We start from the raw sequence: 25,012 nt of genomic DNA, 5'->3' as shown, positions 1-25,012 counted from the left end.
TTAATTATATCTGAATAATTATTTGCATGAAATTAAGTCAACTTTACTGCAATTGTACCGAATTGGAACAAATAAAACTTCAGGTGGGAGAAATGTTAGAATCAGGTTTGTGGTTCCCATGGGGCGTGGATAGTACCTAGAAGGGAAGGATTGTAGGGGACTGGTAAGCTTCAGGTTTTTGATCTGGGTGCCAGTGACACAATTTGTGATCCTTCATCAAGGCACTCACTTTCAATCTCTGCTTGTGTCTATTTTTAAGCATGTGACACTTTAATAAAAAGTTGAAACCAAAATAAATAAATAAATATCCTCTATGTAGTCTTTAACGGACCTATTTTAATTTTCTCACATTTCATATGCACAACATTAAAGAAGAAATAGAAATTCAATGCTTTAGAACAAGGTTTTCAACTAAGGGCTGGAATCAAACTGACCTAAGAGTTTCTTAGAAAGTAACATGAAAATCTGCCCCCCAGAGATGGTGATTGAGTAGATCTGGGGTGGGGCCTAGAAATGTGTATTTTTTAAATTCAAAAGTTAGGAGCCACTGCTCTGAAGTCTAAAGCACGGGCCCTTACACGTGCTACAAGTTGGAATCACCTGAGGCATTTAAAATGCATTATGGGCTGGGTCCAAACCCACAGCTTCTGATTTAATTGGTCTGGGATGTGTGACCCGAGCATCCAGGTTTTTTAAAGCTCCCAGGTGATTATAATGTGCAGCATCAAGTGTGGAAGAGCTCTCTAAAACAGAGGGAAGGAGCTTGGAAGTCTGTTGTAGCTACTTAACAGCAGGCGAGAACAGTGAGGGAACCTCACATCATTTAACTGCCTCAAGACGAAGCCACCAGCATCCCACCATTTCCCTGGCCTGTGGATGCCACGTAAGGCAAGTGCTTACTATATGTTTCTGTAATGAGTATGCATTTGTTTATAGGGCCTTCATAACTCGTCTGGGTCATCACCATCTTTTTAGCCTATAAATTTCTAAATGGCAGGGGCAAGGACAGGAGAACTGCTTTGTATAAGCAACTAAGTGCTACAATGAAATAGATGATCACAATAATGCAGAAATTCCTTTCTGCAGCTCGCCAGAGAGGCAAACTCCAGCATTTTATATTTCATCTGCCCCCAGTGACTTCACTGTAGGAAGAGGAAATGCACAAAAACATACGTCTTGAAGACTGAAAGCCTGTTATTCAAAGAGGTTAGCGTTAGACTGTTGGAAGTAAGGTATGTATTCCAAGATTCAGTCTGTGTGGTGATAAGAAATGGTTGTTTTGATGGAAAAATTTATGCTTCCTATTACTCACTCATCACTTACACTTCTTATTAATTCATTGTCTCCTTTCTAACCCATGGATACTACCTGGCATTCAGTGCCTTCAAAAGATGTCTTCCCTCAGATATGCCTTGTGATTTCTCATACTATACGGGTAGAGTTAAATGGGGTTAGAAGTACTAGGGCCACTCATTGTTTATCAAGAAAGTGAAAGTTGCTCCTTGAAATCAACAAAGATTCAGAACCCAAAGTTTGAATCATTTTACCTATTTGAGAAATCATCTTGCTAAAGGGCTCTTCGGCAGGAAGTCACAAAATCAGTACTCAGTTCTTGCTGAGTTCCCTGAAACTCAAACCTAAAGTGTGTGGATAGCCCTATTTAACTGACATCCCTTAAGGAGCCATGCTCCTCTGCCAGGAACGTCCTCCCCCTCCTTGGTGCTGGAGTTAACTCCTGATCACCCTCCACAGGATACCTCCTTTATGCTCTCCCGGCTCACCGGAAAGGAGGACAGGGCTTGCTCTGTTCTCTGTACTCTTACAGCACTTTTGTTCATGTACTGGTCATAGGATGTGTCACAGTGTGTTATAAATATTTATCTTCTGGTCAGGCTCTTCTGTTAGACCTAGGCTTTTATTACTGGAGGGAAACTTACTCATATTCTCAGCCTCTGAACTCGGTCCTGTGCCTTGGCACATAGTAGGGGTCACACCACGTAATTGCAGTAGACGGTGTTTGCAAAAGAATTGCCCATCCTAACAATGTGGCCATATTTATTAGCAGGAGCTTTGGGAAGTAAAGCTTCTAACCGAAGCTGACATTATCCTAAAATAGGAAGCCAGATCAACGCTGCCTTTTGACTCAATAAATGTCAGATCTTATTCCATCCAAATAACTCTTGACTCTCCAACTGAGCTCTAATGGAAGATCAAAGAGCCTCTAAGAGCTGGTCTTTTTCTCCATTTCAAGAAGTGGGTTAATGCTTATAGTTAATTCTAAGCTCTTGACTCTAGGCTGGAATGGCAATAAAGGCATATCTGACCTTTAATTCTAAGTAAAATAAAAAGACTGGAGAGTTGTTACAGAGGCAAATGTAGGAAAGAGAAAACTAAGTGGAAATTTGGGGTAGGAGGAGCAAATAATCTTTAGATCAGAAGGACCTAGATCACCTATCTGTGCTGTCCATTACTGCAGCCACTAGCCAAAGGTGGTTAAATGTAAATTAATAAAATTAAATAAAATTAAATGGTTGGTAGCCACACAGGGCTAATGGCTCCCATATAGGAAAGTGCAGATGTAGAGCACTGACATTATCACAGAAAGTTCTATTGGACAGCGCTTGATAAATTCCATCGCTTTACAGATAGGGAACCTGACAGCTGGAGAAGTTCAGTGACTGACCCAAGGATTCATAGTTGGCCTAGACCTGAGACCCAAGCCTCAGGAACCCCAAGCTGGCCTCATTAACACTCTGTGATACAGGGTTTTCCTAAGCCAAAGAAAATGCAGAGGGCTAACAAGTTTCAATTGAATTCAAAAGTGCAGAGTAGCCATTAAGTAGTGTTATACAGGCAAACTTACTGAAATAAAATTTGCAAGCAAAAAAATCCTGGCACAATAATTGTCTTAAGTGGAAAACTTAACTTCTGAACAAAAACTTGTCTTTGTACTTAAGTCAAAACACTAAGTTATGTCACAGTAAGAAGTACCATTCAATCACTCAATTTAATGTCAGGTGAAGCAGTTGCATACTAATCAATAACCTCAGATGCACACATTTGTGCCTATTTAAATGCCTGCCCTAGTAATCCTATACTGTATTATTGTGTAGTAAAATAGTCCCCAAAGAAAAATGTACCTTCTTGCATCTTCTAAGTATACATGCATGTGGTTAGGGCTATCACTTACCATCTTTAGATATTAATTACTTGGCTTTTCCAAATGTTGTGAAATGTTTTTTTCATATTTCTATCTTGAGCTAGTTTCAATAATACAATGCTGTGCCTATGTTTGACCTCCTATAAAGAATATCAGCCCCCCTTAAATCTGGTTTCCAGGTGGTGAGTTTTCAGACCTAGGACAGCATTTAAAATATAATTATGTGAGGAATTTGAGTTGGTGTCATAGTTACAGGGACATTTTTGGACATAGTATTTCAGAAAGCTAACATGGATTTTATTGAATTCACAGGTGATTTCTTACATTTCAGTGAAGACATCTCTATCCTGTTTGTTTTAGCACCTTGGATGATTGTGCTGAGAGCCAGTGTATTATTAGAAAGCAGCATACTGCTAGCATTAAGGGAAAGTTTCCTTGCTAGTCCCTAGAGTCAAACAAATAAGATTTGTGTCATTTGACTTGAAATACAGAATTCCAGACCCAAAATGACTTAATGGAGTTCCTTCACAAAGCAGGAACTCCAAGGTAGTTGGTTTAATTTAGTTAATTGGGTGGCATGACAGGTCATCAAAGAGCCCTCCATCTTGTTGCCCTACCATTGTCTCTGTGTTGCCTTTTGTTCCCAGGCTGTCCCCTCAGAGTCACCTCTCTAGGCAGCATATGTTCACACAGCCACATCCAAAGACCAAAAGAGAAGCAGTGTCTTGTCACATGTGTCTTCATTACAGGAAGGAAAATACCTCTTCCAGAAACCCTCCTCATAGCACTTCTAGCAAACTGCCTCTTACATCTAATTGCCCAGAATTGGGTCATGTGCTCATACCTTAGCATTAAGGGAGGTTGGGTGAGTCAGTTACTCAATAATGTGTAACAAATCACTCTAAAACTTAGTGGCTTTCAACAACTATTTTTTACCTCTCATGATTCTTCAGTCTGGGCTGGGCTCAGCAATGTGGTATTTCTGCTTCACATGGCATCTGCTGGAGCTACAACATCCAGGATGTCCTGGGGGTTGGCCAGGCATCTAACTTTCTTCACGTGGTCTCTCCGTGTAGCTAGCTTGGGCTTCCTCACCGCATGGCTGCCTCAGGATGGTCTGACTGCTTACATGGTAGCTGGTTTCCAAAAGAGTATAAAAGTGGAAACTACAAAACCTCTTAAAACATAGTCTCAAGCCACACAGTGTCACTTATGCACTCTGTTGATCAAAGCAAGCCGCAGGGTCAGCTCAATTCAGAAGGAGTCCACTTCTCTTGATGAAAGGAATGGCAAAGTCACATTGCCAGAGACATTCAGGGTGGCAGTGATTATTGCAGCCATTTGTAGAAACAATATACCACACTGGAAATCCAAGTACCAGGCATTTTCAGACTCTGAAGGAAAAGAAGATGGATGGTAAGAAAGAGTCTGAGTAGGGTGGGTAATTAACAGTGAGTCTAAACTAAACTTGATGCTGCAGCTGCCACAATGGCATCTGCTTTGCCGCACTGATCACAACCTGGACACAGCCTATTTTAGTTAAGCCTCCCTACCCTAGATGGCCTTTGGGAATGTAATCAGGCCATGCTCAGGAAATTATACCCTATACCCAAATTCCATTTGAATGAACTGAATTCATCTGGCCTCATTTTATTGAAAGTTTTAGTTGGTAAAAGAATAGATTACTGTACCTTTGTAACAGAATAAAAATGTTCATGGGACAGATAAACACTAAATTCAGCATTATGGCAAAATGATACAATTTGATTAATTGAGGTAGCATGTCCTTGGATTTTGCAATATTGTCTTCTTTTCTTTTTTGCATGTTTGACATAGTATATAATTTTAAACAAAATGACAGATTACCATAATGAGCTAGAGTTTTCTTAGTAAGAAGGGGAAAGGCATTTCTAGTTGATCTTCATTCCTTTCTCTATGATTTTCATTTCTTTCTCTTTCTAGGGACAGAGCCTAGGAAGGGAGAACTCTGCAGTATGATTGAATGATACTGGGATGGGTGACTCCACATTCTAGGGAAAACTCAATAGCTTAATGATCAACACGTCTCAACATTCTCAAATTCATTCAGGTATCAGAGCTTGTAGAAGTCGTGATATCCTTTCAGACCACCCCAAAATGATGATGGCCAGGAACTTTTAAAAGTAACATGCCTAATTTTGGGTAAAACCAGCTTATATTTTATACTTGATTCTGGGACAGACCAGTGAGTGGTAGCAGGTGCAAAAAATTATGAGCAACAAACAAACAAAAACTTTGCAGCTGAGAAATTCTATCAAATGCTATTTTTAGAAAATTGATAAAATTGACTAAATTTTAAATAAATTAAACTTTTTTAACTTTAGCCAAAGTTCTGTTTTTTTTCATTGAAATGCCTCAGTGTAGTTTATGGGACCCCAATGTTTTGTATAGTCCAAGATTCCCTTGCCATAGATCAGTGAGAGGGCCCAGGAGCCGAGGGATCTGGTCCAAACATGCAGCTAAAATCCCTTGATTATAGCATTCTGTTATTGTTATTGATTTTCTTAACTCTAACATTTAATTATCCTGTTAGAACTGTAGTTGAAATGAGACCACTGACTTCTTTACTCGACAAGATTTATTGAGAGTCCACTATTTGCCAGGCACAGTGCTGAGAACCAGGGAGTCATTAATGAGGACAAGATGGTTCCTGACCCCCAGCAGGAAGCTTAACGTCGAGCCAGGGAGAAGGGCTTGAAACAAGGTGATGCACACAGTGGAGAGGACAGGGAGCTTAGAGGAGGGCACCAGCACAACACACTTTGGGGTCAGCACCTACATCTCAGTTCAGAGCCTCGCCACCATCTAAAAATACAAATATTAGAATTGGATGTGTCCCTGATGCTTCTGGGGACTGAAAGACTTAATTTTTACAGCTACTATGGCCCTGGAGCACTTAAAAAAGCATTTTAGTAAAAGCAATCCATGTTTATGGTAAAAATAGTAATAACATTGAGCAGTTCAGAAGCATATAAAATGAAATGTAGAAGGCCCCCTCCCTATCTTCCAGCCTTATTCCCTGTAGGTGACCACTAGTTGCATTTTTTCATTTTCTTGTATACCTTACCAGAAATATTGCAGACATAGTACAAATATGTGCACACACATTGTATGTAACACAGATTAAATTTTTTCCTTAAATAATAAAATTTGGCACCTTTTCATACCTCTCTATATAACTTCCACTTTATGTTACTCTTTATTCTCAACAGCCACATATTAGTCCATTGAATGATTAGATGTACCAAAATTTATTTACTGAGTCTTCTGTTAATGGACATTTATTTCCAGAATGTTGCAATTTCATAAAACCTACAATGAACATATATGTATACATATATATTTACATAAATGACTATGTCTGCAGGATAAATTCCAAGATGTAGAATCACAGTGTCAAAAGGCATGTACATTTGGAATTTTGTCAGATATTGCCAAAATGTTGGACTAATTTGCAGTCTTGTTGACAATGTGCAAAAGAGCCCCAGTTTTATTTTGCAAGAAATGTAGAGTCAGCCCTCCATATCCATGGATTCTGCATCCATGGATTCAACCAATTATGGGTTGAAAATATTTGGAAAAAAAATGCATCCATACTAAACATGTATAAACCTTTTTTCTTATTGTTATTTGCTAAACAATACAGTATAACAACTCTTTACATAGCATTTACATTGCATTATGTATCATAAGTAATCTAGAGATTATTTAAAGCATATGGGAGAATGTCTGTAGGTTTTATGCAAATATTATACCCTTTTGTATAAGGGACTTGAGCATCTCTCGTGTCCAAGGGAGGTCCTAGAACCAATCCTCCACAGATGCCAAGGGACAATGGACAATAACTCATGTGCGCACAGAAACACTGATGAAGCTTTGAAAGCAAAGAGGAGTTTGCACTTTATATTTAAATATGTCTAGGCAGAGCCCTGTGTCATTTGCTAATAAAAGGAAGTGGCAGAACTCAATATTCAAAAGGCCTCCCATTTTCTGTGTCTTTCTTCTAAAGTCTTTAAACTGCTGCATCATAGGAATTTAGTTTACTAAATCCAAATTACAAAGTTCAAGTACAACTTGGCTTCTAATCTCCTATTGTGAGAGGAAGGCTGTAACAGGAACCTATTTTGTGGATCTCTCTTTTGGGTAACGCTCTCAGGTGGTAAGGTGTGGAAAGGTACATTAAGGAAAATGGGAGGGCAGTTGGAGGGGATCAATTAGTGTTTTTTGCTTAATTAAGCACAGTCCTCTGTAGTCCCAAAGCCTGGGCTCTGTTGATCTGCCTGAACCACTCCTCTTTGGTACGGAAATTCATGAGAACAGGACATCTTACTTGAGTAGCAGATGCCACCTCCCTACAGTCAAGTTAGTCAAGAAAATTCCAAGAATTATTTTAAGGTATTTTATTTCATGCCTGGCAGAGCATAGAAAAATATTAGCTTCTAGGGCTAGACGACTGCTTTGGGGTCTCCAAGAAAAAGGTTTCAAGGTTAGTCATTACTATGCAATTCTGCTGCTGTGACTGATTTTAATGCCATCCCAGGATCAACAATTGCTAGAAAAATCAGGCTTCTTGTCAGAAAAATACATTTCTTCCCCTAATATCTAATTAATTAAGGTATTTTAACCAGTTGATTGTGCATTGTGTCTCTTGGAGGAGAAACTGAATTGAGTTGTCAGAAGATCAAAACTTTAATGACCAAAGTCCTTTGAATATAACTAGGGAGGAACTTTGATTCATGATCATTTTGTTTCAAAATACTGAGTATAGTTTTTGAAGTTTACAGTGAACATGCCCAGGATATGATGCTCACTTGAGAGGACATTTTGTTTATAAGATGTCTTCCGTGTTAATTCAGACATTTCAGATAGGCCCAAAGAGGGTCTCGGCCTGGTGCCTCTCAGTTGTTTGCAGAACGTGGCAGGCAGACACTCCAAATGTATGGCCTAAGAGAGAGACAGTCCTTGCATTTAATTAAAGTAACCCAGTAAACTTCCTGAAAGGTTTATCCCCCCAAACCCACCCCTTCATATCTCAAAAGAAACGTAACTAAGCACCAAATATTTTTCTTTCTGCTAGTGTGTTGAGGTTTTTCTTGGCTCATTTTTTGCAGCTCAGACACTATGGAAAACTTTATTGCCTTGGAGACATGTCTCTGGGTGGCTGAGGAAACAGGGAAAGCACAACCTAATTCATTTCTTTTCTATAGGAAATAATGCCCAGAAGAGTAAATGTGGTCTGCCACAGTTAAAAATCAGAAGAGAGGAGCTAGGCATTGACTTTAAGAGTAAGGAGGTTTTTAATGAAAGACACTGGAGGCCTTTGCTGGGGATGGGGCAATCTATAAGTAAAGGTGAAGAGATTTTAGGTTTGTCACCATGATAGGGAACATCCCAATACTCTGAGGTATAGATATAGATATAATGAATTTTTAGTCATGTCAGTAAGTAGGGAGATGGACTTCAGTCTCAAGGTATTTAAAAATATGTTAGAGAGATTTCATGAAAGAAAAAATGTGACAGCCTTTTCGATATTTTAGCCTAGGCTGCAATTAATATCCACTAACCAAGAAACAGACTCCTCAAAATAATTAGATTTTCTTTGAGTAGCTGCTATGATAAAAAGCCAAGTGGTATTTTAATTTGCACGTCATTTCTGAAAGGCAACTTGTATTTTAGTTCTTGGTCCCTCCCTCCTCAACTCCAAAAAAAGAAAAGACTGATAGAGGGATAGATAGGTAGATGGGTAAGTGGATGAGTAGACACTGATGCACTTGCTGTTTACCTGAAGAAAAAAAAATGGAATGCAATCTCTGACGGGAAAACTATATAAAATTGCCATTTTTGTAGGTTAAAATGACTGAATGTTGGCAATTTTTTATGTTTTAACCTAAAAGAATATGCATCCAAGCACACTTGAACTTGTGTTTGTCTTTACTAAACATTTAGAAATTTGTGATACATTTTATGAAACATCTTTCTCATAGTGAAATTGTCTACCTAAAGATCTTGTTGGTGCTTTAAATCCTATGTGTTTCATTTCTTTAAAAATTCCTTAGTATTCATGCAGCTAATAGGCAGCAGTAATAAAGCCCTCGTCTGTCCACTTGCCAGCCTTCCCATTTGGCCAGCAAGCTCTGGCTTGAAACTCCACACTGGGCTCTTGTCCATTTTTCATGAGGCTCCTCATCCCCTCCCTCTTCTTAGCCAGCACTCTGGACAACAGTCAGAAATCAGAAGGGCTTTATTTCCTTAAGCAAGTCACTTCTTTCAGTGTTTCTGGCATTGCTTTGGTGCAGTGGCTTTCCAATTGATGACCACAGCCCACAGTAAGAAATACATTTTACATAACGACCAAGCATACAAATGGTGTGTGTTTGTAAATCAAACAAAAGTTTCACAAAACAATCCTAACTCTTAACAAATGCAGTGAACTGAAGCTTTCCAGTCTACTTTATTTCATTTTTTAAAAGGCACTGCTTGCTACCCACTAAATTGATTTCACAACCCACTTATGTGTTGGGACCCATAGTTTGAAAAACACTGCTTTAGTGTACTTGATTCAACCCGGGAATTTTAAGTCTTGGCAGTCAATCACAGGCTTGCTTATATCGGCAGAAAAAGACAGGACTATTCATTGCTGGGAACACGGTAAAAACATCCTTTGGCAGCCTTCAGAAAATTTTTTTAATAGCAGTGGAAATAAACAGGTATTAAATCTATTAATGGAGGACAGCCTCAGCCAAAAAATAACAAGGGGTTAAAAAAAAAAAAAGAGCAGTCACATACTCACAGAAAGTAGACAGAATCCTGCAGAACCTAGTTCTAGAACTTTGTGTCCAAGCACAACTCTCAGCTGAGAACAACAGGTTAGCCTGTTTTCTAGGTAGTATGGAATGTGTAAATAGTTCAGATGTAGATGGTAGAAAACTCACAATGTTGGTTTAGAAAGCCTGGCTCTGCAGCTGCCAATCATACTTCATTTCTTGTTAAGGCCAGGAACTGAGACTTCTCTGGGCTTCCAGCCACTGGCTGTCTTCATCCACATCTTGGCCTTCACCCAGCCTTCCTTTTACTACCTTGGGTCACAATTTGTCCTGCTCCGGCCACTTGGTAGAAAACTTGCCTTCTATATTTGGGACCGAATAAAAGATGCTCTTAAAACCTAGAGGAAGTCACGTATCAGGTGCTACTGGTATCATGATGTGTTAATGTACCAAATCAGAATCCTATTCAGTGCAACTTTGGAACCACAGCTTTTGTGAAGCTATAATGTGGAGAAAATCCAAGACAAGTGCACAGTAAATTCTGTGCTTGGCAGTGTTCACTATTTATATGAGTAAATGTTGTTCCTTTCTCTTCTTGGCCTTTGGCTACTGGTGTTTCCTTTTAAAGTTCATGCCAAAGTAGGGTGGGAATTTATCATTTGACAATAGAAAGTGAACTGGATCTAATCAGTCTAGGAGCCTACATGTGAATTGTTTTCCTACAATGCAACATCAGGTTCTGCCTTCAAACTTTCCTGCTCCCCACATCATCCCAAAAACATTTTAAAGGCCATCAAAAGAATGCTGTCATAATAAAGATTCTCAAACATTCTCTAGAATTGCAGAAAGCTGGGACAACGCTCCTGTTGAAAGTTAGTTTTCTTCTCTCCCTTTCAAGTTGACCAGGAAGAGCTGGAAGAGCATTTTTCAGGACATCAGAATCCCAGAACAACTCTCATCTCACTTACAAACTAAAGGACAGTGGCCTCATACAAGTTATGCTTCACAAGAACTGATTTTCTTCTTCTCTAGGCTGGGAAAGCCACTCTTGGCCTACATTGCTCATAAAATGAATGAAAGTTTAAATAAAATAATGCACATAAAAATACTGTGACAAACATACAGTCCAACTGCAGGTTCTCTTTCTGTTTTTGATCAATCAAGACCTAAATTGAAGTCTTTTAAGTCCTTGTAGCCCTAGGAATCTGATTTTTAAGGTAAATGTGCAGGTCTCAGATCTGCTTAAAGGAGAGTGGGTAAAGCTGAAGGCGCTGGGTAGGGGACGAACAGAGTTATTCAGTGGCAAAGGAAAGAATATGAAAAGGAAATGTGTGTAAGATATCTATGTAGAACCTACTGCATTGGGTCTGCAAGTGGTGGTAGATATTCTGAAACTCTGCAAAAGCCTGGATTTCCACAAGCTTTGGGGCCTTCAAAAGGTTGCTTGAGTACCTATCTGTGAATGTTAAATTTTATTCCTTGGAATTTACCCAACTTCAACTTCTGTCTAACTTGATCTTCAACTTCTTACTTTACACGAGCACATCTAACTTAAAAGTGAGAAGGGTCATTTTAAGCCCCACTCTCGTGTTCCTCTTGGAACCCCATGCCGCCCAGGCTAACGGTGAGAAAATGTAGCACATGCCCTTCTCATTGCCGCATGCTTGCTCCTCAGAGAAATAAAGGTAAAGAAAGGTATAAAAAAATAGTGTTTTCATAGAAGGAGATGTTGCAATGAGAAAACTTTGACATAAAATTTCTATTTTATCTAGTCATACTATGGTTATTGGGCTTTGAAACTGAGTTTCAACATGAATAAACAAAGCTGCTAGTGAAATGCGTCGAGCTTGAATTGAGTGTCCTCAGCCTAAGAGTGGATCAACATTCTTCAGCTATATCTACAAGCCATCTAGCTGTTTGTCCAAATGCAGATTTTTGAGATGTTTGGAGAAGAACCTAACAGTTGAGCCTGAAATCTTAAACCATATGCATTAAGTCTCTTGTGTACAAAATTCCTCTCTTGCCTCTTAGGCAATGATGGTGACAGGGTTGAGCAGTGAAGAAATGGAGCATGTCTGGGATTTCTTTCTTTCCTCCCAACTATGAATATCTTCTTGAACCGAGCTAAAAAGAGTACAAAAAATATAATGCTTTCCTTAGAAAGTTATTGTTTTATGAAAGCATGTTGGTATTGTTGAAGCTGTTCTGCCAATAAAGGCTTCTAAATGGGAAGAGGTATGTCATAGTTCAGGCTGTAACAAAATATCATAGATTAGGTTGCTTATACACCAAACATTTGTTTCTCACAGTTCTTGAGGCTTGGGTGTCCAAGGTCAAGGTATCAGCAGATTCACTGTCTGGTAAGGGCCCACTTCCTGGTTTGCATATGGTTGTCTTCTCTTTATGCCTTCACGTGGTCTTTCCTTGGTGCATATGTATGAAGAGCAAAATCTCTCCATCTTCATCTTCACATAAGGGCACTAATCCCATCATGAAGGTCTCACCCTCAGACCTAATCTAACCCAACTACCGCCCAGAGGCCCTACCTCCAAATACCATCACACTGGGGGTTACTGCTTCAACATGTGGATTTGGGCAGAGGAAGACACAAACATTTAGCCTATAACAAGGCATAACCCTCCAAGTGAACATTATAAAGCACTGAAAACACTCTAACCTTAATAATCAATGTAATGCAAAATCACTTTTACTCTAGGTTAAGAATAGGTAATAATTTAGCAATTGTTTATATGATAGCAGAAGCACTGTTTTCTTGGGCATTTTAGTTAAATTTGAGACATAGGAAGTTACCAGGTAGTTAGGGTTAAATGGTCAGTCTTCCTAGGAGAAAATAAGATTAATATGGCATCAGAAATTGGTTCTATAGCTTTTTTTTTAAATTATGCTTTAAGTTTTAGGGTACATGTGCACAATGTGCAGGTTAGTTACATATGTATACATGTGCCATGCTGGTGCGCTGCACCCACTAACTCGTCCTCTAGCATTAGGTATATCTCCCAATGCTATCCCTCCCCCCTCCCCCCACCCCACAACAGTCCCCAGAGTGTGATGTTCCCCTTCCTGTGTCCATGTGTTCTCATAGTTGAATTCCCACCTATGAGTGAGAATATGCGGTGTTTGGTTTTTTGTTCTTGTGATAGTTTACTGAGAATGATGGTTTCCAGTTTCATCCATGTCCCGACAAAGGACATGAACTCATCATTTTTTAAGGCTGCATAGTATTCCATGGTGTATATGTGCCACATTTTCTTAATCCAGTCTATCATTGTTGGACATTTGGGTTGCTTCCAAGTCTTTGCTATTGTGAATAATGCCGCAATAAACATACGTGTGCATGTGTCTTTATAGCAGCATGATTTATAGTCCTTTGGGTATATACCCAGTAATGGGATGGCTGGGTCAAATGGTATGTCTAGTTCTAGATCCCTGAGGAATCGCCACACTGACTTCCACAATGGTTGAACTAGTTTACAGTCCCAACAACAGTGTAAAAGTGTTCCTTTTTCTCCACATCCTCTCCAGCACCTGTTGTTTCCTGACTTTTTAATGATTGCCATTCTAACTGGTGGGAAATGGTATCTCATTGTGGTTTTGATTTGCATTTCTCCGATGGCCAGTGATGATGAGCATTTTTTCATGTGTTTTTTGGCTGCATAAATGTCTTCTTTTGAGAAGTGTCTGTTCATGTCCTCTGCCCACTTTTTGATGGGGTTGTTTGTTTTTTTCTTGTAAATTTGTTTGAGTTCATTGTAGATTCTGGATATTAGCCCTTTGTCAGATGACTAGGTTGCGAAAATTTTCTCCCATTTTGTAGGTTGCCTGTTCACTCTGATGGTAGTTTCTTTTGCTGTGCAGAAGCTCTTTAGTTTAATTAGATCCCATTTGTCAATTTTGACTTTTGTTGCCATTGCTTTTGGTGTTTTAGACATGAAGTCTTTCCCCATGCCTAAGTCCTGAATGGTAATGCCTAGGTTTTCTTCTAGGATTTTTATGGTTTTAGGTCTAACATTTAAGTCTTTAATCCATCTTGAATTGATTTTTGTATAAGGTGTAAGGAAGGGATCCAGTTTCAGCTTTCTACATATGGCTAGCCAGTTTTCCCAGCACCACTTATTAAATAGGGAATCCTTTCCCCATTGCTTGTTTTTCTCAGGTTTGTCAAAGATCAGATAGTTGTAGATATGTGGCGTTATTTCTGAGGGCTTTGTTCTGTTCCGTTGATCTATATCTCTGTTTTGGTACCAGTACCATGCTGTTTTGGTTACTGTAGACTTGTAGTATAGTTTGAAGTCAGGTAGTGTGATGCCTCCACCTTTGTTCTTTTGGCTTAGGATTGACTTGGCGATGCAGGCTCTTTTTTGGTTCCATATGAACTTTAAAGTAGTTTTTTCCAATTCTGTGAAGAAAGTCATTGGTAGCTTGATGGGGATGGCATTGAATCTGTAAATTACCTTGGGCAGTATGGCCATTTTCATGATATTGATTCTTCCTACCCATGAGCATGGAATGTTCTTCCATTTGTTTGTATCCTCTTTTATTTCCTTGAGCAGTGGTTTGTAGTTCTCCTTGAAGAGGTCCTTCACATCCCTTGTAAGTTGGATTCCTAGGTATTTTATTCTCTTTGTAGCAATAGTGAATGGGAGTTCACTCATGATTTGGCTCTCTGTCTGTTATTGGTGTATAAGAATGCTTGTGATTTTTGTACATTGATTTTGTATGCTGAGACTTTGCTGAAGTTGCTTATCAGCTTGAGGAGATTTTGGGCTGAGACAGTGGAGTTTTCTAGATATACAATCATGTCGTCTGCAAACAAGGACAATTTGACTTCCTCTTTTCCTAATTGAATACCCTTTATTTCCTTCTCCTGCCTAGTTGCTCTGGCCAGAACTTCCAACACTATGTTGAATAGGAGTGGTGAGAGAGGGCATCCCTGTCTTGTGCCAGGTTTCAAAGGGAATGCTTCCAGTTTTTGCCCATTCAGTATGGTATTGGCTGTGGGTTTGTCATAAATAGCTCTTATTATTTTGAGATACGTCCCATCAATACCTAATTTATTGAGAGTTTTTAGCATGAAGTGTTGTTGAATTTTGTCAAAGGCCTTTTCTGCATCTATTGAGATAATCATGTGGTTTTTGTCTTTGGTTCTGTTTATGTGCTGGATTACATTTATTGATTTGCATATATTGAACCAGCCTTGCATCCCAGGGGTGAAGCCCACTTGATCATGGTGGGTAAGCTTTTTGATGTGCTGCTGGATTTGGTTTGCCAGTATTTTATTGAGGATTTTTGCATCAATGTTCATCAAGGATATTGGTCTAAAATTCTCTTTTTTGGTTGCGTCTCTGCCCGGCTTTGGTATCAGGATGATGCTGGCCTCATAAACTGAGTTAGGGAGGATTCCCTCTTTTTCTGTTGATTGGAATAGTTTCAGAAGGAATGGTACCAGTTCCTCCTTGTACCTCTGGTAGAATTCGGCTGTGAATCCATCTGGTCCTGGACTCTTTCGTTGGTAAGGTATTGATTATTGCCACAATTTCTGCTCCTGTTATTGGTCTATTCAGAGATTCAACTTCTTCCTGGTTTAGTCTTGGGAGGGTGTATGTGTCGAGGAATTTATCCATTTCTTCTAGATTTTCTAGTTTATTTGCATAGAGGTGTTTGTAGTATTCTCTGATGGTAGTTTGTATTTCTGTGGGATTGGTGGTGATATCCCCTTTATCATTTTTTATTGCGTCTATTTGATTGTTCTTTTTTTCTTTATTAGTCTTGCTAGTGGTCTATCAATTTTGTTGATCCTTTCAAAAAACCAGCTCCTGGATTTGTTAATTTTTTGAAGGGTTTTTGTGTCTCTATTTCCTTCAGTTCTGCTCTGATTTTAGTTATTTCTTGCCTTCTGCTAGCTTTTGAAAGTGTTTGCTCTTGCTTTTCTAGTTCTTTTAATTGTGATGTTAGGGTGTCAATTTTGGATCTTTCCTGCTTTCTCTTGTGGGCATTTAGTGCTATAAATTTCCCTCTACACACTGCTTTGAATGCGTCCCGGAGATTCTGGTATGTTGTGTCTTTGTTCTCAGTGGTTTCAAAGAACATCTTTATTTCTGCCTTCATTTCGTTATGTACCCAGTAGTCATTCAGGAGCAGGTTGTTCAGTTTCCATTTAGTTGAGTGGTTTTGAGTGAGATTCTTAATCCTGAGTTCTAGTTTGATTGCGCTGTGGCCTGAGAGATAGTTTGTTATAATTTCTGTTCTTTTACATTTGCTCAGGAGAGCTTTACTTCCAAGTATGTGGTCAATTTTGGAATAGGTGTGGTGTGGTGCTGAAAAAAATGTATATTCTGTTGATTTGGGGTGGAGAGTTCTGTAGATGTCTATTAGGTCCACTTGGTGCAGAGCTGAGTTCAATTCCTGGGTATCCTTGTTGACTTTGTCTCGTTGATCTGTCTAATGTTGACAGTGGGGTGTTAAAGTCTCCCATTATTAATGTGTGGGAGTCTAAGTCTCTTTGTAGGTCACTCAGGACTTGCTTTATGAATCTGGGTGCTCCTGTATTGGGTGCATATATATTTAGGATAGTTAGCTCTTGTTGTTGAATTGATCCCTTTACCATTAAGTAATGGCCTTCTTTGTCTCTTTTGATCTTTGTTGGTTTAAAGTCTGTTTTATCAGAGACTAGCATTGCAACCCCTGCCTTTTTTTGTTTTCCATTTGCTTGGTAGATCTTCCTCCATCCTTTTATTTTGAGCCTATGTGTGTCTCTGCCCGTGAGATGGGTTTCCTGAATACAGCACACTGATGGGTCTTGACTGTTTATCCATTTCGCCAGTCTGTGTCTTTTAATTGGAGCATTTAGTCCATTTACATTTAAAGTTAATATTGTTAGGTGTGAATTTGATCCTGTCATTATGATGTTAGCTGGTTATTTTGCTCATTAGTTGATGCGGTTTCTTCGTAGTCTCGATGGTCTTTACATTTTGGCATGATTTTGCAGCGGCTGGTACCGATTGTTCCTTTCCATGTTTAGCGCTTCCTTCAGGAGCTCTTTTAGGGCAGGCCTGGTGGTGACACAATCTCTCAGCATTTCCTTGTCTGTAAAGTATTTTATTTCTCCTTCACTTATGAAGCTTAGTTTGGCTGGATATGAAATTCTGGGTTGAAAATTCTTTTCTTTAAGAATGTTGAATAGTGGCCTCCACTCTCTTCTGGCTTGTAGAGTTTCTGCCAAGAGATCTGCTGTTAGTCTGATGGGCTTCCCTTTGAGGGTAACCAGACCTTTCTCTCTGGCTGCCCTTAACATTTTTTCCTTCATTTCAACTTTGATGAATCTGACAATTATGTGTCTTGGTGTTGCTCTTCTCGAGGAGTATCTTTGTGGCGTTCTGTATTTCCTGAATCTGAATGTTGGCCTGCCTTGCTAGATTGGGGAAGTTCTCCTGGATAATATCCTGCAGTGTTTTCCAACTTGGTTCCATTCTCCCTGTCACTTTCAGGTGCACCAATCAGACGTAGATTTGGTCTTTTCACATAGTCCCATATTTCTTGGAGGCTTTGCTCGTTTCTTTTTATTCTTTTTTCTCTAAACTTCTCTTCTCGCTTCATTTCATTCATTTCATCTTCCATCGCTGATACCCTTTCTTCCAGTTGATCGCATCGGCTCCTGAGGCTTCTGCGTTCTTCACGTAGTTCTCGAGCCTTGGTTTTCAGCTCCATCAGCTCCTTTAAGCACTTCTCTGTATTGGTTATTCTAGTTATACATTCTTCTAAATTTTTTTCAAAGTTTTCAACTTATTTGCCTTTGGTTTGAATGTCCTCCCATAGCTCGGAGTAATTTGATCATCTGAAGCCTTCTCTCAGCTCGTCGAAGTCATTCTCCGTCCAGCTTTGTTCTGTTGCTGGTGAGGAACTGCGTTCCTTTGGAGGAGGAGAGGTGCTCTGCTTTTTAGAGTTTCCAGTTTTTCTGCTCTGTTTTTTCCCCATCTTTGTGGTTTTACCTACTTTTGGCCTTTGATGATGGTGATGTACAGATGGGTTTTTGGTGTGGATGTCCTTTCTGTTTGTTAGTTTTCCTTCTAACAGAGAGGACCCTCAGCTGCCGGTCTGTTGGAGTACCCGGCCGTGTGAGGTGTCAGTCTGTCCCTGTTGGGGGGTGCCTCCCAGTTAGGCTGCTCGGGGGTCAGGAGTCAGGGACCCACTTGAGGAAGCAGTCTGCCCATTCTCAGATCTCCAGCTGCGTGCTGGGAGAACCACTGCTCTCTTCAAAGCTCAGATGGAAATGCAGAAATCACCCATCTTCTGCGTCACTCACGCTGGGAGCTGTAGACCAGAGCTGTTCCTATTTGGCCATCTTGGCTCCTCCCCCGGTTCTATAGCTTATGAGGGAAAGATAATAAATAATTATCTTTGAGCTAAGGCAGCCAAGTGTTTGTAACCATTTTTGTGTGCTGGACCCTATTAACTATCTGGTAAAGTCTATGGACCCCTTCACAGAATAATTCTTTTAAATGTGTAAGATAAAATACATAACAAAGGAAACTAATTCTACTGAAGCAGAGCTTTATCCCTAGACCTTTGGGGACCATGGTCCATGGATCACAGAATAAGAACTCCTCGTACTTGAAGCCTACCAGGAGATAAGTAAGGGAGAGTAATAAGATTTAAAAAGGAATTTTTCAGTGTTATAATTACTGTCTTACAAGGCAATGTGAGGATGAAATACAGAGTTTTGAAGTGATGTAAAAGTAGCACAAGAACTCATTGCATTTGGCCGGGCGCGGTGGCTCACGCCTGTAATCCCAGCACTTTGGGAGGCCGAGGCAGGTGGATCACGAGGTCAGGAGATAGAGACCATCCTGGCTAACACAGTGAAACCCCGTATCTACTAAAAAAAAAAAATACAAAAAAATTAGCCAGGCGTGGTGGCAGGCGCCTGTAGTCCCAGCTACTCGGGAGGCTGAGGCAGGAGAATGGCTTGAACCCGGGAGGTGGAGCTTGCCGTGAGCCGAGATTGCACCACTGCACCTCCAGCCTGGGCGACAGAACGAGACTCCGTCTCAAAAAAAAGAAAAAAGAAAATAGAACTCATTGCAATGCTTGAGGAGAGAGTGCCCGAGAATGACTGCAAAAACCATAGCTTCTTTCACTGATTCACTTCTCTCTCATGAACTTTCCAGGTGTTTTTCAATATTAGATGTTTTTATTTTTCTCTCAGGCAAGCGAACATGTTCAAGTTTTCTATTGTAAATAGTTTCAGTTCTCCATTTATGGAATCGAAGTACCAATCAAATTATGTTCTTTGAAAGTTGAAAATTAAAATGTAAGCCAGGCAGAGAGGTTCATACCTGTAATTCCAGCACTTTGGGAGGCCAAAACAAGAGGATTACTTGATGCCAGGAGTTCAAGACCAGCCTAGGCAATATAGAGAGGCCCCATCTCTATGAAACATTTAAAAACTAGCTGGACATGGTAGTATGCACCGGTAGTCCTAACTACTTGGGAGGCTAAGGGGGAAGGATCACTTGATCCCAGGAGTTCAAGGCTGCAGTGAGCTAACATAGCACCACTGCACTCCAGCCTGGACCCAGAGTGAGACCCTGTATCTAAAAATAAATAATTAATAAATAAATGTAATATAAATATAAGGAATGAATGGTGCATATTCATCAGTGAGCAGTTCTGAGCAGCTGCCACGTTGGGTGCTGTGCTGGTTACTGGAATTATAGGCATTTTGAGACAAGGTTCTTGCCCACAAGAAGTTCAAAATCTGGAAACAGTTACAGAGAAGTAGAAAGATAATTTCAATACCATGTGATGAGTAATTTTTTTTGTCTTGTTGTCTCAAATGTTGCAATTTAAATAGAGGGTTGTGATATGTCTTTCTTTTCTATAATCCTAGGTTCTTTGTAAGTGAAAAATCTGTCATGATTTTGTATAAATGATAATATTATGCTTTCTATTCAGAAGCAAAAATAAGTTTTTCCTGGAGATGCTGAGCAGAGCTCTAGAGGTCAAATATTGTATACCCCTGCTTTTGGGCCAGGCATTTGCAGACCACACAAATAGAATAAAATCTGCCTGATTTTTAATATGTTACATAACTTCTCAGCAAGTCTTACCAATTTTAACACTGTTCAAATTATTTCTCATTTCTTTTCCAGTTTCTTTATAGCATACTTTATGCCCGCTTCTGCCAGTCCTGAAAATGGAAATTGGCCAGACATCATTATGGCTTTTATATACTTCATATATTTTATCAAATAAATAATAATTAGTGAGAGAGTGAACAAATGTACTTGCAAGGCATTACAAATCTTTCTGTTGTGTAATCTGTAATTCAGTTCCCTTTAATTTTTCTGCATATCTTCTGTGTTCTAACATCATTATGGATTTCTTTAACCCACCTTAAATCCCCAAGCCCTTCATCAGATTAGAAGAATAGAACTAGACTTCTGCCTATTTGGAGGAAAACCCAGCATAATGAAACTGTATCCATGCATGGGGCAAATATCATACCATAATTATTGGCAGGTGAATGCATTATTAATGATGTCACCCCTTAATTGAGAACATCAATTATTTGATAAATGTCAAAGGGCTGATTTATTGTAACAAGCTTGAATCTTAGAGACTGCCAGTAATTCTTTATACCTCATACTTATATGTAACATTACTTTTGGCCAGGAAAGCTGTTGAGGGAAGACATCCAGAAGGCAGCAGCTGAAATTTGGGATAACTTTATAACTAGCTTAATTCTACATATTTCTAGAACTCACTGAATAACCTTTGTTGGTAAATGACATAAATATAACTTTGGTAACTTTTCACCCAAAATCTTGTATAGATGAAAAAACTCACATAAATCATAGATTTTAGATTTGAGAGGGAATATATAGTTACATAGACCAGTCATTCTCAAAATGGGATCCCAACCAGCAGCATCAGCATCACCGGGGAACTTAGAGATGCAAATTCTTGGGTTTGCTCCAGACTCACTGAATCAAAAATTCTGGGGGTGGGACTCAGAAATGTGGGTTTCTACAAGCTCTCCAAGTGATTCTGATGTACACTATATTTTGAATATTACTGATTTAGATTGGCATTACTGACATTTTGAACCAGATGATTCTCTGCTGTGGGAGAGTGTCCTGTGTATTGTAGGATGTTTAGCAGCATCCCTAGCCTCTACCCACTAGATGCCTGTGGCACCCGCTCCTCAGTCATGACAATAAAAAATATCTCCAGACATTGCCAAATGAACCCTGGGGTGGGATGGAAGGTGCAAAATTGCTCCCTTCCCAAAATTGCAAAATTGAGAACCACTGTTCCAGACCAACTTCCAACCCTGACACAGGAATCTCTTCTATGGCAATGTTGACAGCTATGATTGTTACCAGTGTAAGATATTTTCTTTCCCTTCTGCCTTTGAAAGTCATGGAATTGAGAACTTATACCCCTCCTCCAAAATCATTACTGGAAACTTAAATATTTTAAGTATTTTTTTATTTTGAAGTTTGCATATAACTTTTATAAATGATATACATTTAATCATATAAAAGACAAGAGTAAATATGTTTTATAAAATGTAGTTGATTACGAATCTTTCTTCAACACTTTGCTCCAACGTCGTATCATTCAGGCTTCCCCGAGCATGTACGACTTTCCCTCCCCTACCCACTCCCAGCAGACACTGGGTCCACCAGGTGTTTTCTGCACACTTACTCCACGTCTGTTATAGCATTGGTGTTGCCTCCTCCCTTCTACAGTCTTAAGTCATGTAATCGTATCCATCACTGCATCCTCGGGACCTAGTCCTCTGCCTTGCACATTGTGGTAATAATAATGGCTAACATGTCTGTGCAGTCACCATGTCCTAGGCACTGGGCTAAGAGTTTTCAAATTCATTTTCTCATACCTTCACCAATGAGGCAGGCTGTATCATTATTCCTTTTGCAGATAACAAAATGGAGATTTGTAAAATTAGGTACTCTGTTCCAGGTAAAAATGTTGAGAAATGATGCAACCTGGATTTGAACCCTGGAATTTTGATCCCTGAGCTCAGGCTGCTAATAATCACTGCACTATTGAAAAGTGCTTAATAAATGTTTGGTGAATGCATTCACGATTAAGTTAATAAATGAATGACTGAATAATTGACTATTAAGAGCTAATGGTGAATGCTTTCAGATGAGTTACCTAAAAGTTCATTCGTCAACCAATTGTACAATGTGAATACCAATTATTATACACTAACTGGCAATATTTTGGGGAAATGATTTAGCAACTGCTAAAAACAATACTACTTAGCATAACCATACACAATAGATGTTTAAACTTGTCCTTGAGTGTCCAAGTATGATAATGGCTTAACTCAGAAGGCTGTCTACAAGAGCTTGGAAAGGAGGTTATTAAAAAAAAAAGTAGAAGACTGCAGGGAGATTTCCCACACTCCTTTCTTCTCTTACAGTCCCTGGACATTTCAGTATCTGGGAAATGAGTAAAGCCTGTGGTGTGTGAAAATCCAGTAGTTATTCAGCCTCTGGAGTATATCAGAATTACCTGGAGGGGGCATATTTGAAATGTAGAGGGTTATGGGGAGGTGAAGCTGAACTGTAGAATCAGAATCTCAAAGGGCATAGCCCAGTCTTTCATGTAGTGTTTTAAGGTCCTCAAGTGATTCAACTGTACACCAAGAACTGAGAGCCAATGCATTTCACTGTCTCCTGTCAGTCAGTTCATAAAGTCCAAAGAAGGGGACAGAAAAGAAGCCGGCAAAAACCAGAGTTGGATGGCTCTCAATAACCCAAACAAAAATACATATTTTCATCTCGCTCATGTTGGAACCTAATAAGAAACAGAAATATGGCCCCCCAAAACAGTGACATGATGATGGTGGCAAAACATGGCTATCCAAACCATTGCCTCAAACGTCAGCTTTTTCCCCCTGACCTCTTCCCCTTAGAAGAAAACTGTGAAAGTTTTCAAACAGCAGATACATTAGCCACAAAGGTGCCTAACTGTAGGCTGGCCCCTCAAAGCAGAGAATTTTAAGAAAGTTCAGAGTGTCCTGAGAGAGTATTCGTTTCAACTTCATTTAATAGATGAAGAAGGTGGGACCCATTGGTGTGGCCAATTTTAATGTTGCATAAACTTAGAAGTGGTTATTAATGCTTTGGGAAAATGCACAGAGCATTTTTTAAAAACTTTTATTTAATTTTTAGTTTTTCAAGACTATAAATCTTTTTTGCACAAAGAAAATAAGACATTTTATTTATCTTGTGTCAATTTAAAAATGACTGCTATATATTGTTTTCTATATTTTTTCCAAACAAATATTTATGTTTTTCTTAAAACCCAAGATGCAAAGTTCCTGTTTCAACAAGCTGCCGTGTAAATCGAGAACTAAGCTTACTTGCTTCTTTGCTCTTTCTCATTTTTCTCTTCAATCGATGAGTAGATGGATAGATAAGGAAAAATAGATGGATGCACAAATTCTCATACATACACATAATTTAGAGTTCAGATATTGTACATTTTATAAGTACACAAAGCTCATAAAACACAACATAAAAAAACTGTCTCTCTCATAGAAAATAAATAGAAAGGCAAATAATATATGTGATATGTAAGTGAAACCTTTGCTGGAAGTAAAATTTTCTATTAGGCTCAGTGTTTCTTAAAATTTAATTAACCAACAACCACCAATTGGGGAAGCAACAATGCCACATTGAGGTAGTGAACCAAATAAGATGAATCTTTCCTTCACTTTTTCTAGGCAGACACCTGTGAAACTGAGCTGCTTTGTATGTCATATGTAAGGTATAATTGCTTTTGATTATGATAATTTAAAAAAAGAAATAAGAAAGAGAGAAGGGAAAGAAGGAAAAGAAAATGGAAAGGAGTGGAAGTCACCAAAATTGTTCATTACAAAGGCTATAAAAAGTGTTTAGACACATACTCATTCCTGGCTTCTTGAGATAATTTTTTAATATTTGATAATACTATGCATGCATATAACCCACAAAGAAAGAGAACACAAATGAATCTATAGGATCTTCAAAATAGCACTATTTTGCTTCCCTAGGTAACCCTAATTGCTTATTTTTTTGTTTTCTGTTCTGAACGTTCTATAATTTAAGTCCATATAAACAGTATTTCAATATAGTATATACCATTATTAGGCCTGTGTAAGTACCATCAGATGCTATTCATGGCAAGTGATACAGGCTTTCCATTTATGGTACTGATATAATAGTTCAGTTTTTTAAGTGGATCAATGTAAAGAAGTATAATAAATAATAGGGCAGATGTCTAGAATATGAATGTCTAGGCAACAAGTTTGTTAGGTCAGTATCGCCTGAGTTTCACATTTCACAGGTGAGCATAATGTTAAGAAAAAAAATAGAGGATTGACAATCTTTCTATTTTGCTAAATAAAGCTATCTGAAAACAGGACAAACCAATATTTATGCTATCACAACATAAAGAAATAATATTTTCCTACCCCCAAAGCAAGAAAAATAAAGGATAGGCCTTTCTGAGAAAATATGGTTGGTAGATTCAAAAAGATACATACATACAGGCCCACAGTTCCTTATCCAAAATCCTTGCCAGAAATAATTCAGTTTTGTTTGCTTGGGTTTTTGAGGGGTGGGGGAGTTCGGGAAGATAGTATTGTGCTCTACCGCAGTGAGTAGAACTCTACCCCAGTGACATCTGGGGGAACGCCCCATTGCAAACACATTAATATTTCTGCAGTGAAGCATACAAATATTTACACTAAGTTGGATCAATAAAGACTATGAAACACTCATATGAAATCTGGTCAGATTCTGCCACCAACTAAGTTATGAAAAAACTTTCTGTCTTCAGAAGCTTTTGGATTTTGAGATTAAAGCTAAGGAATTATGTGCATATATATCATTGCCCTTTTTCTTCTCATTTTGTTGTGGAGCAGGGACCACTCTTTCTGACAGGCACAATTTATTCTAATTATTCAGTTATAACCATAACCCTGTGGTAGATGATAAGAGATATTAAT

At 38.9% G+C, this 25,012-nt stretch overlaps 1 protein-coding gene across 11 annotated transcripts in view; it reads left to right on the top strand.

The window, feature by feature from the left end:
- The window catches only part of THRB (thyroid hormone receptor beta), a 377,275-nt gene that overhangs the window by 197,418 nt on the left and 154,845 nt on the right, over nt 1-25,012 (top strand). For 3 of the 11 annotated variants that reach the window (XM_063703658.1, XM_063703655.1, XM_063703654.1), the window contains exon 3: nt 1,087-1,232. The exons of the other annotated variants lie outside the window; for them this stretch is intronic. The gene's annotated coding sequence lies outside the window, so the exon portion shown is untranslated. The remainder of the gene's footprint in view (nt 1-1,086; nt 1,233-25,012) is intronic. 11 annotated transcript variants of the gene reach the window in all.

Source organism: Gorilla gorilla, chromosome 2 (assembly GCF_029281585.2).
Source record: "Gorilla gorilla gorilla isolate KB3781 chromosome 2, NHGRI_mGorGor1-v2.1_pri, whole genome shotgun sequence".
Lineage (NCBI taxonomy): Eukaryota > Metazoa > Chordata > Mammalia > Primates > Hominidae > Gorilla > Gorilla gorilla.
Note: the sequence above shows the minus strand (reverse complement) of the source record. Positions and strands in the feature narration are given on the sequence as shown.